This window comes from Piliocolobus tephrosceles, chromosome X (assembly GCF_002776525.5).
Source record: "Piliocolobus tephrosceles isolate RC106 chromosome X, ASM277652v3, whole genome shotgun sequence".
Lineage (NCBI taxonomy): Eukaryota > Metazoa > Chordata > Mammalia > Primates > Cercopithecidae > Piliocolobus > Piliocolobus tephrosceles.
The window spans coordinates 30,813,880-30,830,295 of NC_045455.1; the positions used below are offsets into that span (position 1 = coordinate 30,813,880).

At 36.6% G+C, this 16,416-nt stretch overlaps 1 long non-coding RNA gene across 1 annotated transcript in view; it reads right to left on the bottom strand.

Annotated features, from left to right (window-relative positions):
- Positions 1-16,416, bottom strand: part of LOC111551798 — a 52,669-nt gene that overhangs the window by 27,480 nt on the left and 8,773 nt on the right. Inside the window, exon 2 of the long non-coding RNA XR_002734466.1 lies at positions 2,486-2,574. This is a non-coding gene — a long non-coding RNA (uncharacterized LOC111551798). The remainder of the gene's footprint in view (positions 1-2,485; positions 2,575-16,416) is intronic.

The following is a 16,416-nucleotide window of genomic DNA, read 5'->3' on the forward strand; positions in this document are numbered from 1 at the left end:
CCACTCTTCATAAATTTCCACTGAAATATTGCTACAAAAATGAAACCTCATTATTCTCAAAAAGCATATGGTGTACCATCTAATGCTAGGATTCAGGTTAGTAATCTCCTACTACACAGCCAACAAAGTAAAATGCAGACTAGTACTAATTGTCCTATACACCCTTTCAATTAGAAGAAAATATGTTTGTAAGTAGATAGGAAAAATACTTTGGGCCTTATGTACTCTCTATGTGTAGGCACAGAGTTCAATATTTGCCAGACATAAAACCCTGTATAAAAATAGTAGAGTTTTTGAAATAGCCAAGGTTTTCTTCTGTATTCTCTCTCCTTAAAAGCTGTCAAATAGAGTAACCATACAATTCATCAATCCCAATACTGGGTATATGTCCAAAGAAAAGGAAATCAGTATATAAAAGGGATCTGTGCATTCCCATATTTAATGCAGCACTCTTCACAATACCCAAGAAATGGAATCAGCCCAGATGTGAATAAGGAAATGTGACCCATATATAGTATTAATACATATACACAATAGAATATAATTCAGCCATTAAAAAGGATGAACTCTTGTCATTTGCAACAACGTGGATGGACCTAGAGGATGTTATATTAAGTGAAATAAGCCAGGCACCAAAAGACAAATTTTGCATGTTCTCGCTCATAAGTGCGAGCAAAATGTTTTTTTAAACATTGAAGTCATAGAAATAGGGTAGAATGATGGTTACTAGAGGCTGGGAAGGGTAGCAGAGAGGGGGCCGATAGGAGAGGGTTGGTTAATGGCTATGAATACAGTTAGTTAGAATTAATAAGATAGAATATTTGTTAGCACAACGGGGACTAGAATTAATTATTTATTGTACATTTTTAAGTAACCAAAATTAGAATTAGGAATATTTCTAACACAAATAATAAATGCTTGAAATGGTGGATACCCTAACTACCCTGATTTAATTATTATGCATTGTATGTGTTTATAAAAATATTACATGTATGCCATAAAAATGTACAATATTATGGGTTTGTAAAAATCACTTTTTTAAAAAATTTAAACTTGCCATCATTTTCTTTTAAATAATACATATAAATAGGCTTCATTAAAATTACATAAATAGACGTATAGTCTATACCGTGTAATGTATAATTCTCAAAGACTAATGCTAGAAGTGTGGCTGCTCATATTTTGCAAGAGATAATTTTTCATATAAGCAGTTTTTGTCACAATCTCAGAGGACCAAGCATGGGAAAGAGGAGACTATAGGATTTTCCTAAATGAAGGGCATTAAGGTATTATTAGGCAAAGAGCCATGTTAAAATTATGAAACATAATTGGTGTGTGACATTTTAACATATTTTACATTTTAACAAAATGATATAAGAATAAACAAATCAATAGAAAATATTGTATTTATAATTAAACCTAATACCACAGAAATCAAGTACACAATTCCTTCTTTAAGCTATTGGTCTCTGATAGTTGTAGACTTTTAGTTTTCCTTTCTTAAAGTCCCTAAGTAATATTAATCTGTTCTTCATCTTCCTGGACCTCATGAACTCCTCCCTCTTTCATTACCTTGCACACGTATGGGAAGTATTTTCTAAGCAATGCTTACACATGACAAAGCTGTCCTGCTTGTCTTCCTGCCACCTGTCAGTGAACAGGCACTTGATGGCTGCAACTCTCCTGTGTATTTCATAAAGATCACAGGATTGGCAGCTTGTGAGCTGCTTTATCTCTCCCTAAAGCCTTTCACAGCATTCGTGGCCATCTATTAAATCTCCAAGGCACATCTTATAAGGGATTGTAACGTTTTCAAAACTTTGCTGAAATTTCATAACAGAATTACATCACAATAGGGAGTGATTAAGGCAGTTATAATTCTCACTGATACCTGTCAAATGTGCCAACTGTCTCTCTAGGGTTTCTCCCACTTTCCTATCTCTTTAGCCTTTCTATCAATATTACCCTCAACTATATCCTTCCTAACTAAACTCTTGGCCACAAATCCCGCGAACACCAAGAAGAGAGAAACAGTCGTCACTTTCTTCCCAATCTCACATCAGCAACTACCCTTTTAACAAACATAATCTCAGGCAGGCTTTTCTCCTAAGAGAAAGAAAAACCTCCTTTTTCTTATCTTCTCATTGATTGGAATTTTTCTGACCAAGAAAATGAATTTAAGCTTGCACAGCAAACAGTTCCATTAAAGTGATTTTGCTTGTTTTACATTGTTTTGTTTTCTTTCCCAAAAGTAATACATTTATTCAAAGATAAGTTTAGCTCTCATCTCTCAATAACCAGGAAACCTACTAAAAGTTTTTAAAGGTAATGAAATGTGCTTGTATATATCTAATGATCATTATTTCAGAAATGTGAGAATTAAATTTTAGGCAGAACGCTCAGTTTAGCATTTTTAGTAGAATCTTTACTATAATTAATCATGTCTCATTCTCAGTCCAATGCTATCTCGGCACTAGGATGATACCTTAATGATGGTGAGTTCCTCATAGGAGTTAGTGCTGGACAGTCTGGTATCTTCTCTTCCCCAGAAGTATGGTCAATAAACATGAATACCTGGGAACACAACAAAGGAGGGGTGGTTATTATTTAAATCAGTTGGTCATAAAAGTTGTCTCTTAGGAAGTAAGTTTTTAATTTTGGTCTAAAAATGCAAAAACATTTACACCTACTTAAAGATAAGGCAAAAAAAAAAAAATGCTAAAGCATGTTCACCTACTTAAAGACATTACGGACAAGTCCAGGCATAAACAAAACCATGTGAAAACTCACTAAAGCAAGAATTGTTTTTATATTGTGGAAACTGAGAAGAACACTAGAACATCTGAGAGGCAAGGGGGAAACACAGTATGATAATTTTTTACTTGGAGAGAAAGGAAGATTTTGCTGGGTTTTGAAGTTTATGATGAAATATTTGAATTCAGTCCAAGTGAAGGGAACCTTATAAAAATTTTAATAAAGGACATGATCTTATGTACTTTCTAAAAAATAAACATCACTCTGGCTTCTCTGGAGAAGAAATGAAGGCAGGGAGTTTGCTTTGGAAACAACTGTGCTGTTATCTGGAAGATACAGTAGAATATTGAGCCAGGAAGATTGCACTGGTTATGAAGAAGATATTTTAAAGGTAAGATGTACATGACTTATGGATTAGCTGAATGTTGACATAAAAATAAAAGTATCAAGATAATTGCCTCTTTTAAGAATTAAAGTGTTGAACTAGGTATATAATTTTTGAACTCAGCAACTTATTGTTGACATTTAATGTTGTGGAAATAATTGAGACTACATAAGCTGAATATGGATATAAAAAATAAAAGTATCAAGATAATTACCTTAAGAGTTAGATAAAGTGCTGAACTAGTTACATAATTTTTGAACTCGGCAACATATTGTTGATATTTAATGTTGTAGAAATAATTGAGAGTACATAGAAAGTGCTGATTCACTTTTCCTGAAAATCAGTTGCCTTTTGTGCTTTATGAATTTCCAAATCTAGTGACAAGCTAATGAACACATGCTAGCATGTAAACTATTTTGCTGTACATTTCGTCTACTACTTTAACCGATTCATGTTTTCAATGTTATGTCAACATAAACCTAATTCTACTAAATGCTTCCCATCTGTAAATCTAATGCAATTTCAGATCTTGGGAATAAAGCTTGAACTCAAGATACCCTTGACTTCTATCTCTCCCACTATTCATGTGAATATCTGATTCATCAAAGAAATAAGTGGTCTGTCTTCAAAATGTGTTTGTAAATGGTCTAATTCTCATTGCTATAGCCTTGGTTAAAGCTACGGTTAATTCTTGCTTACACTGATGTAGTAGTCTAAGTGGTGATGAAGTAGTCTCAGTGGTCTCCCTACTTCTACCATTGCTACTTGTTAGTCTGTTAACAAGAGGGAAGCCTACTTGATTCAGCTATGTAACTCTTCTTCTTAAGATATTTCACTGAGTTTAAAATGCAAAGTTGTTGCAATCATCTAAAAGTCTTTCCCATTCTATTTTCACCTTCTCTGTTTCTTCCACTCCAGCAAGGTTGGCCATGGCCACCATCAACCATGCTCCTGCCTCAGGGCCTTTGTACCAGCTCTTTTCATTACCTGAAATACGCTTCCCCCAGATATTTACATGTCTCAAGTGACTTCTTCAGGTATTGTCAACTGTCATCTTCATAGTGAGGTCTTCTGAGACATGCAAATTACAACTGCCACCATATCTTTATCCTATTTTCTCTGCCTTTACTGCATTACTCTTATTATTAAAACATTTATTTGGGGCCAGGAGCAGTGACTCACGCCTGCCATCCCTGCACTTTAGGAGGCCAAGGTGGGTGGATCATGAGGTCAAGAGTTCAAGAACAGCCTGGCCAAGATGGTGAAACTCCATCTCTACTAAAAAAATAGTAATACAAAAGTTAGCCAGGCACGGTGGCAGGTGCCTGTAATCCCAGCTACTTGGGAGGCTGAGGCAGGAGAATCACTTGAATCTGGGGGCGGAGGTTGCAGTGAGCCAAGATCACACCACTGCACTCCAGCCTGGGTGACAGAGGGAGACTCCATCTCAAACAAACAAACATTTATTTGGATTGTTTCTTTTTACCACCCACTAGAAGTTTAATGAGTTCCATAAGGGCAGATATTTTTGCCGGCTTTGCTCTTGGATATTAACCTAATGTCTGGATGAAGTTTCTGCTACCTAGAAAAACATAAAGATCTGAGTGGGTACAGATCTTTCAAGTTCACTATTTCCCCCATAATTGTATATTCTTTTAATAACAAGAACTGAAATACAATAAAAATACATGTAGTTACAATTTTTAAATTAACAGATCATGCCAAACAGTATATATTAGTAAAAGAGTCGTATATCTGAAAAAATTACTGAAACATCTCCATAATAATAATAATAATGCTAACATGTATTGTTTGCTTATCTAGTGTCTCATGTTTCACTTAGAACTTTTTTCTCTCTTTTAGATTAATGAAACTCCTTCTAATCCATAGCCAATGAGTTGTGTAGTTAGAACACAATCCTGTATTTCTGATCCCAGAACCTGAGCTGGTAAATGCTCTTGCATTCTGCCTCATGTTTAAGAATTGTTTCCAAGTCTGGTTCCAAATAAAGGTTAACCTTGGGCTCCTTTAAAAAACATGTTGCTAGTCTTCTTTCCTCACATATGAAATCTGAATCCTTTGGGGTTAGTGAACAGGAGTCTTTTTAAACAAACAACAACAACAAAAAGTTTCCAAGGGAAACTGATATGTTGCCAGCTTTAGGAATCATGGATACAGAGCATCAAAAAATAATTCAACCAGAAAATAAACCATCTAGAAAAACAATGTTTTATTCATTGGAAGATGCAGAAGTTAAGGGAACTAAGAAACAATTTTTTTTTTTTTTTGCCATCTGATAGATGTATAACTTCACAAAAAACATTTCGCTGGTCTCTGAAGTAGCAAACTAATTTCTAACAAAAACCTAGATAAATAATAGAATATGAAATAGGCCGGGCACGGTGGCTCAAGCCTGTAATCTCAGCACTTTGGGAGGCCGAGGCGGGCGGATCACGAGGTCAGGAGATCGAGACCATCCTGGCTAACACGGTGAAACCCCATCTCTACTAAAAAAATACAAAAAACTAGCCAGGCGAGGTGGCGGGCGCCTGTAGTCCCAGCTGCTCCGGAGGCTGAGGCAGGAGAATGGCGTGAACCCGGGAGGCGGAGCTTCCAGTGAGCTGAGATCCGGCCACTGCACTCCAGCCTGGGCGGCAGAGCGAGACTCCATCTCAAAAATAATAATAATATAAGAATAATAATAATAGGATATGAAATAAACAATCATGAAAACAGTGTGCATAGTAAGTGCACCAACACTACCAGGAATGTTTTTAAATAGTTCATATCTACTTTTTAATAAAAATTCACCAAAATATATGTTTACATGATAAAATATGCAATGTAGTTCAAAAGTTTTGTAAGTGCGAATTGTTTCTTTTTCTATCCTGCCCAAATTAACAGAAAACAACAATAATAAAACTGTACTGAAGAATATGATCACTCAGGCAACAAGTGTATTCATTCTAATTCATGGTTTAATTAGGTACATATTTTAAGTGGGTCAGCGAATGTGAAACATATATATATGCACACACACAAATGTATATATATATACATATATACCCTGTGCTCAAAAATTAAGCAGCAAAGTGAAGAAAATAGGCCAGGGATAATTAATGCTAAATAACATAGGAATAATATACTGACCATTAGAATCAGATGGGATGTGAGTGCAGAGAAGTAAGCGGAATTAGTGTGGTGTAGAGATTAAATAGCATTGGGAGTTGTAGATATCCGCACTGCCCAACGCACCCCCACCATTTTTATTGAAGTATGGTTGACAACTTAAAGGTGTCAAATTTTATGATTTGATATGCACATATATATACACACAGACATTGTGACACAGTCATCACAATCAAGCTAATTAATTAACATATCCATCACTTCATATAGTTAACATTTCCTTTCTATTTTTCTTTCTCTTATCCTCATTTTTTTCTTTTATTTTCATGAGGAGAATAATGAACATCTACTTTCTTAGCAAATTTCAATTGTCCAATATGATACTGTTAACTATAGTCAAATTTTTGTACATTAGATCTTTGTACCCCTGGAACAGCATCTACCTATTTTCTCAATCCCTCAACCCCTAATAACCACCATTGTACTCTCTGTTCTTATGAGTTTGATGATGTAGATTCCACGTATAAGTAAAATCATACTGTGTTTGTCTTCCTGCATCTAGTTTATTTCACTTGCCATCATATTCTTTGGCTTCATCTATTGTATTAATTCATTCTCACACTGCTATAAAGAACTACTTGAAACTGGGTAACTTCAGGTAGTGAAATAGAAGAAAACAGGTTTAATTGACTCACAGTTCTGGAGACTTAACAGAAAGCATGACTGGGAGGCCTCAGGAAACTTACAATCATGGCAGAGAGCAAAGGGGAAGCAAGCACATTTTCACATGGCGGTAAGAGAAAAACAGAGAGAACGGGGAAGTGCCATACCCTTTTAAACCATCAGATCTCATGAGAACTCACTCACTATCATGAGAAGAGCAAGGGAGAGATCTGCCCCCATGATCTAATTACCTCCCACCAGCCCCCTCCTCCAAGTCCACATAAGATTTGGGTGGGAACACAAATCCAAACCATATCATCTATATTGTTAAATTTGTGAGGATTTCCTCTACTTGTAAGGTTAATTAATATTCCATTGTATAAATATATCACATTTTCTTTATCCATTCATCAGTTGGTAGACATTTGAGTTATGTCCATTATCTTGGATATCATGAATATTGCTGAAGGGAACATGGGCTAACAATCCCACTTCAAGGCTATATATGAGGATCAAAATTTTATTTCAGCTTCCACTGTAGCAAGTCTAATGGTTGTTCACCAATATTCAGACTCCCCTTATTTAATCCTAATACTGCCAAATTTTAGCTGGTTATGTGTGCAGTGTATTTGATATTATACTTTCCAGATCATTTTTCCTTGTTGGGACCACATTCTGCCCAATGAGATGAAAGCAACAATTATACAAGCCTCTTCTGATCCACACCCAGGAAAGAATTATGTGAGTACTACCTAGCCTTGCCCTCTTCTTTATGGAAACAAAGGAAATAGCTACCTTGACCTAAGAGGTGGAAAACATATATGAGAATGGTAGATTGCCTTTATCCCTGGCAACTAATTACCTTTGAACTGCTGTGTGAAAGAGAAATAGATATTTATCTTGAATGTGTCACTGTATTTTCAATTCCTTGTTTTTTTGTGTAGCACAAGCACTAACTCATCTGCTTATAAGTTCTGTAAAATTACTCAAGTTACATATCTATTTTAATTTTCTTCGATTGCTCATTATAAAATAGTCACATTGATATTATTGGACTTAGAGGACAATATGTACTAATATATGTATAGCACTTATGATGTGGTTTGGATATTTGTCCCCTACAAATATCATGTTGAAATGAAATTCCCAATCTTGGAGGAGGAGACTGGTAGAAGGTGTTTGGATCATGGGGACAGATCTATCATGAACGTCTTGGTGCTGTCCTCACAATAATAAGTGTGTTCTTACTGTTAGTTCACATGAAAGCTGGTTGTTTAAAAGATTGTGGCACTTCCGCCTTCTCTTATTGGGGAACCAAGTCCCAATATTTCAGCGTAGGTTCTTTTCTATTTTCCCTAAGTGTCAGCTGGTCTGAGAAATAAAGAGAAAGAATACCAAGGGAGACATTTTACAGCTGGGCCTCTGGGGGTGCCATCACATATTGGTAGGATTGTGATGGTGATTCCAAGCTGCAAAACCAGCAAGTTTTTATTAGGGATTTCAAATGGGGAGGGGTGTACGAATATGGAATGGGTCACAAAGATCACATGCTTCAAAGGGAAATAAAATATCACAAGGCAAGTGGGCAGAGCAAGATCACAAGGCAAGGGTGAAATTAGAATTACTGATGAGGGTCCATGTCTCTCTGGGCTCACATTTTCTTGTAAACATCTTAACAGGAAACAGGGTTCGAGAGCAGACAACCGGTCTGACTAGAATTCACCAGGCTGGAATTTCCCAATCCTAGTAAGTCTGAGGGCACTGCAGGAGACCAGGGCATATTTCATCCCTTATCTCAACCGCATAAGACAGACACTTCCAGAGTGGCCGTTTATAGACCTATCCCTGGGAATGCATTTCTTCCCCAGGGTTATCAATTATTAATATTCCTTGCTGGGAAAAGAATTCAGTGATATTTCTCCTACTCACACGTCTGTCTATAGGCTCTCTGTGAGAAGAAAAATATGGCTTTTTTCTGCCGACCTTGCAGGCAGTCAGACCTCATGGTTATCTTTCCTTGTTCCATGAAAAATCACTGTTATTCTGTTCTTTTTCAGGGTGCACTGATTTCATATTATTCAAATGCACATGTTTTACAAAAAATTTACACAGTTAATGCAATCATCACAGGGTCCTGAGGTGACATACATCCTCAATTTACGAAGATGACGGAATTAAGAGATTAAAGTAAAGACAGGCATAGGAAATTATGAGTATTGATTGGGTAAGTGATAAATGTCCACAAAATCTTCACAATTTATGTTCAGAGATTGCAGTAAAGACAGGCATAAGAAATTATAAAAGTATCAATTTGGGGAAGTAATAAATGTCCACGAAATCTTCACAATATGTGTTTTCCTGCTTCGGCTCCAGCTGGTCCCTCTGTTCAGGGTCCCTGAATTCCCACAACACTTTTTCTCTTGCTTCCTATGATGCGCCTGCTCCCATATGCTCTCTGTCATGATTGTAAGCTTCCTGAGGCTCACAAGAAGCAGACACTGGCACCATGCTACCTGTAAAACTTACAGAACTGTGAGCCAATTACCAAGGCTCAGGTATTCCTTTATAGCAATGCAAAAGCAGACTAATGGAGAACATTGGTATCAAGGAGTGAGGCATTGCTATAAAGATAACTGAAAATGTGGAACTGGCTTTGGAACAGGGTAATAATCAGAGGCTAGACGAGTTTTGAGGACTCAGAAGAAGACAGAAAGATGAGAGAAAGTTTGGAATTGCTTAGAGACTGGTTAAATGATTGTGAAGAAAATGCTGATAGTAATATGTACAGTGATGGCCAGGCTAATGAGGTCTCAGATGAAAATGAGGAATTTATTGGGAACTAGAGTAAAAGTCACCTGTAGTGTGCCACAGTAAAGAGCTTTGGGGCATTGTGTCCATATCCTAGGTATCTGTGGAGAGCTGAACTTAAGAGTAATGACATCAGGTATCTGGAAGAATAAATTTCTAAACAGCAAAGTCCTCAAGGGGTGACCTGGGCAGCTTCTAATAATCTAAGATTAGATACCTAGGAACAAAGGAAAGACTTAAAGTTGGAATTTATAATTAAAAGGAAAGCAGACTGTAACAGTTTAGAAAATTTGCAGAGTGGCCCTGTGGCAGAAAAGAAATCTAAGGAGGCAATGGAGCAACCACTTGCTAGAGAGATTAGCATGACTAAAAGAGAGCCAAATACTACTATCCAAGGCAATGGGATAAAGGACTCAAAGGCATTTCAAAAGGCTTCAAGGCATTCCTTCCCATCCATGACCCAGAAGCCTAGGAGAAAAGAATAATTTGGGAGGCCAGACTGAGGGCCCTGTTGCCCTGTGCAGCCATGGGCCATTGAGTTCTGCATTGAGGCTATGCTGGCTCCAGCCTCAGGTCAAAGTGTCCCAGAAACATCTCTGGCCACTGCTCTGAAAGGCACAAACTGTAAACATTGGCAGCTTCCATGTTTTGATAAGCCTGAAGGCACACAGCATGGAAGATTGGAAGCTCCACCTAGATTTCAGAGGATGTATAAGAAAGCCTGGGTGTCCAAGCAGAATCCCGTCACAGGGCTGGAGCCCTCACAGAGAATCTCTACTATGGCAGTACAGAGGGGAAATGTGAAGTTGTCCCTACAGGGCACATTCTAGTGGAGGTATGGGTAGGAGGATGCCACTTTCCACAGCCAATAATGGTAGAGTCACCGGCAGCTTACAACCTAAGCATGGAAAATCTGCAGGCACTCAAGTCCAACCCATGACAGCAGCCACAGGGATTGTACCCTGTAACGCCAAAGAAGTGGACCCATCCAAGCCTTGGGAGCCCACCCTTTGCATCAGTGTGTCCTGGATGTGGGACATGGAGTCAAAGGAGATTATTTTGGAGCTCTAGAGTTTAATAACTGCTGTGCTGAGTTTCAGACTTGCATGGGGCCTGTTTGACTCTTTCTTTGGGTGACTTCTCCCTTTTGGAATGGAAACATTTGTTCAGTGCCTGTACCACCATCTTATCTTGGAAGTAAATAGCTTGTTTTTATTTTACAGGCTTATAGGCAGAAGGTGATGATTCTCAGGTGAGATTTAGGTTGTTGGACTTAATGCTGAAACAAGTTAAGAATGTACTGAACTATTGGGAGGAGATATTGTATTTTGCAACGTGAAAAGGATATAAGATTTAGGGGGTCTGGGATGAATAACATGGTTTGGATGTTAGTCCCTTCCAAATCTCATGTTGAAACATAATCACCAATGTTGTAAGTGGGACGTGGTGATAGGTGTTTCAATCATGGGGATGGGTCCTTCATGAGTGACTTTGTGCTGTCCTCATGATAATTACTGCATTCTCACTGTTAGTTCACATGAGATCTGGTTATTTAAAGGAGTATGGAACCTCACCTCTCTCTTTCTTGCTTCTGCTCTCACTATGTGATGTGTCTGCTTCTCCTCATGCTTCTGCCATGATTGTAAGCTTCTTGAGGCCTTGCCAGAAACAGATGCTGGCATCATACTTTCTGTAAAGCTTGCAGATCCTTGAGCTAATTAAAGTTTTTTCTTTATAAATTACCCAGTCTCAGGTATTCCTTTATAGCAATGCCAAAAACCTAATACAACTTGGTAGCCCATGTACAGCACTTAATAACCAATAATTATTAAGTATGAAAATATAAAGAAAAAACTAATTTATTTTGTCCAGGTTTATTCATTACAACTTTTATAAGTAATCTCTCAGTTTATGATGAAGACATCTAAAATAGATGAATTTTAACAATAATATATTTAGAGTTATTGAATTAAGACTAATCTATTGTTCATCTTTTCTTACATTATACCTAGCCAAGTACATATTCAATACCTATTTTATTCTTATCTACATCAAATTCAATAAAAATTTTGTCTGTATCAATCTAAAATCTTTGGACATACTGTTTAATTTTTGTTTTAATTCATTTTAAAATTACTAAATTTAAAGAATAACATAAATGTTGATGAATTTGTTTTTCAATCTCTAATTTTTCATATATAAACTGATTCATATAATGTATCATATGTAAACTGATTATACTACCGAAATTAATCATTGTTATGATCTAAAAACTACATGATCTTCTTCTATAATAATACTGGTAGGTAATATTGGTGCTTTGCCTTCTAACCTTACTTCCAGTAGAAGTAAATATTCTTCTACTTTAACACAATGGTTGTGAGGAGTATGTTTTATATATCAATAAGAAGAGACCCATCACCCTGCTGAAAGTCCATGGTACTTCATTTTTAAAGCACTAACCATGCTTTCCTTATTTTATTATAGAAATCTACAGACATTAAGACATCACTAAACTAGGCTAGATTTTTGGGAAGATGCAACAAAGTATATAACTTTGCCTTAACCACACCAACCATATTTGTAACCACTCAAGGCTTTGCTAAAATTGTGAATATGTGAGTGAGATGAATATGAAGTACCTAGATCATGCAGCTAGCAGGAGAGGTGGGAGAGGATATGGCAGTGATAACATAGGAACTTTAAGTGTGAATGTAGTATTTGAAGTTGTAGCTCAGATACCAATTCCCTAAAGAGAAACTTTGCCTACTTTGGAATATTTCCCAAGTAAAATGAAGTGAAAATGAAGGGAAGCTTGACTACACATGCGTTTGATCATGTGACTAAAGATTAAAATACTGATATTTGAATAAAAATATTCATATGTTTGCAAAAAGCAAAATATGTAAAATCACTTTTCAAATTTTATTCTGATTCTCTAAATATTTATATTGATTTAATTAATTATTATCAGCCAGCTCAATTCAAACTGCATTATCTGACTAGAATATATTTATTGTTGAGAAGAACATGAAAAGAGGCTATTTAGATTAGAATGGTCTTGATGTTAATTATAATGCTTCATTATGCACATTAAACCATTTCCAATTGAATTCATTCAGTTGAATATAATATATAATTGAAAAATCAGGGAATAATTTAGCTATAGTCTTGCAACTATGAATAAATATCCTGACATGTTATTTAACCAAAATATAAACAAGTTTAAACAAGTTTATTTAACCAAAATATAAACAAGTTATATTAGAGTACAACCAAATGCTATTTAGGAAACTTCCTAAACAATTTAGGAACGCTTATTATATAGAATATTTTTTAAAGTGTTAAGGAGCTAGGTTTATCCACAAACAAGAGAGTCTGAAGTTAGGTCCAATAGTTATTTTAGCAAGGTCCTCCACTCTCCTTCCAGTTCAGATAGGTAGTCTTCTAGGAAGTCAACTGTCTAATCTGTTTATCTGAGAAATGGCCTATGTTTGGGACGTTAAACCTTCTGGATATTTTTATCATTTTGTTCTTAAATATGACCACTGGGTAGACTTATTTGGCTTTTAAGGTAGCCATTATATATTTCCCCAAGTATTTTTGCCTGAGAAACATAGCTTGTTGTTTCTAAAATACAAACAACAAAGTTTAGTGCACATACTAGCTTTCTAATGATAGCCAATACAGAAATACAGTGAAAATAAAATAAATCCTTTTGGGCATAAGTTTAGAGTTTTCCTTCCTAGCATTTATTTTTTATATGGTAGGAATTAGTAATGCTTAATAACTTTTTGACAGTCATCTGAAGACTAGTTTTACATGAGACTTCAATATGTTAGTGAAACTAGAACAAGATATTCATGGCTATATATAAGCACCTGACCTACTTCAACATTGTGTTACAGTTTTAAGTAAAGCTTCTCCACTCTCCTTCTTCATTATCTACACATAGTAAGCCAGTGAAACTAACTTTGTAATCTATTGATCAATTCATTTGCTACATATATTACCACTGTGAACACTGTAAATTTTATTTAAATATAGTTTAGCTGTCTGTAGGCGGCTTCTGTTAGGTCAATTAGACCCCTGCCTTATCTGAAGAACAAAGGGCTTTCTGTATCCCGGGCTCTTGTCTTGTGTACTGGAAGAATTGGATCACACGTGGGCTTGGGGAATGAGTGCAAGGTTTTATTGTGTGGAAGTAGCTCTGAGCAGATGGGGGAGCCAGAAGGGAGATGGTTTTCCCCTAGAGTCGAGCTTCTCAGTGGCCCGGGCTCTCCTCTGACCGCCCTGGCCAAACTTGGCATCATTCTATGGGTGGATGGCTTGCAGGTGTGTTGGTGTGCTTTTCCACAGGTGTGCTCCCCTCAACATCCAGCCGCTTGTATCTTCTTCTTTGATGTGTTCCTCTCGATATCCAGCAGCTGTGCTTTGCTAGCTAGGGTCTTGGGATTTCTACCGGCACAGGATGAGGGCATGGCGGGCCAAGGTGGTCTTGGATAATGCAACATATGGGCATGAAGGCAGGAGTGCTTGTCCTCACCTAGGTCCATGGACACAGGCCAGGGGGTAGATCCCTAGCCAGGGAACTGCCTTTCTCTACCCAACACTTCCGTGCCCCGCTTCTGTATCAATAGGAATTGTATAGAATCTGTAGATTGCTTTGGGTAATGTGGTAATTTTAACAATATCAATTCTTCCAATCCATGTACAAGAGAAATATTTCCATACTTGACCCTTCCATTTATTTGTGTCTTCGTCAAATTCATTCATCCATGTCTTTTATTTTTGTTTGTTTGTTCATTTTTTTGGTACAGATCTTTTACCTCCTTGGTTAAATTTATTCATAAATATTTTTTTCTCTCTGACTCTATTGTGCATGGAATCATTTTCTTAATTTTCTTTCCAATAGTGTCTAGCTAGTATAAAGAAATGCAACTGATTTGTATGCTGATTTTATGCCTTGGAACTTGGAAAACATAGGAAAAAAACCTCCTTGACATTGGATTTGGCATTATGTTTGTTTTTTTTTTTTTATGTGACATCAAAAGCAAATGGAACAAAAGGAAAAATAAAGTGAGACCATGTCAAGCTAAAAAGCTTTTGCAAGCAAAGGGGAAATATACACAAAATAAAAAGGCAGCCTATGAAATGTATAAAAAGCTTGCAAATTGTATATCTGATAAGGTGTTAATATTCAAAATATGTAAGGAACTCACACAACTCTATAGCGAACACACAGACACACACACACTCCAATTAAAAAATGAGCAAAGACTGAATAGAGAATAGGGAACCCTGCACACCCTTGATCAGAACGTATATTGGCATAGCCATTATGAAAACCATATGGAAGTTTTTCTTACATTAAAAATAGAAGTACCATACATTCTAGCAGTCTCACTTTTGGATACACAGTCAATGGAAATGAAATAAATATGTCAGAGAAATATCTGCACCCCCTGCATCCCCTCATTTTCATTGAAGTAACAATGATATTGCCAAGATATGGAAACATATTGACGTTGCCAAGGTATTTTCCCCACTGGGAAATGGAGGAAATAGAAACATATTAGTCAAATGGTACAACCTTTCAGTTATAAGATGAACAAGTTCTGAGTATCTAAAGTACAGCATGGGTGACTATGGATGTGTCAATTAATTTGATTATGTTAATCATTGCATAGTGTATATGTGTCAAGTCATCACATTGTATACTTTGAATGTGTATAATCTATATTTTTCAATTAAATGTTTCAAAAATAAATAAAATATTTTTTAAAAGAAAATTCATTGTAGGAACTTCTTCTAATACATAAAGAATGACAATAAAATAGCTATGAAAATTTCAGCCTATTGTCTAGCATTCATAATCAAATTATTCATTACCATGACACTACTTCAGGTAATTGTAACACTCAAGATAACTATGCAGTATTTCGCAGGGTGAGATCTGTTGCAATAGGAAGCCAGAAAATGGGGGGAAAATAATTACCTGAAATGCTGAATACATACTAAAAATGGTTAAAACATCATGTATAGTTAGAAAGAATATTTAAAGAAATAAAAAATTGAATTTGTCATTTATATAAACAGGAACAAAAATATTCATGAATTTTATTAGGCTCTAGGAAAAATATAATGTAATCAAAGGGATAATGAACTAAGATGCTTCCACGAAGGACCTAACGTTATGATGAAAGAGGGAAGTAAACTGAAAATTATATTTCGGCATGGTGATGATTCATGTTATAATCCATACAGACTATGAGTGGTGTGGGGATGCGAAGAAAAAACAATTATTTCCCTCTGCACTGGTCCGAGGAGTCTCCATATAATATGACATTAACCTCGGCCTGGCGCGGTGGCTCAAGCCTGTAATCCCAGCACTTTGGGAGGCCGAGACGGGCGGATCATGAGGTCAGGAGATCGAGACCATCCTGGCTAACACGGTGAAACCCCGTCTCTACTAAAAAATACAAAAAACTAGCCGGGCGAGGTGGCGGGCGCCTGTAGTCCCAGCGACTCCGGAGGCTGAGGCAGGAGAATGGCGTAAACCCGGGAGGCGGAGCTTGCAGTGAGCTGAGATCCGGCCACTGCACTCCGGCCCGGGAGACACAGCGAGATTCCGTCTCAAAAAAAAAAAAAAAAAAAAAAAAAAAAAAAAAAAAAAA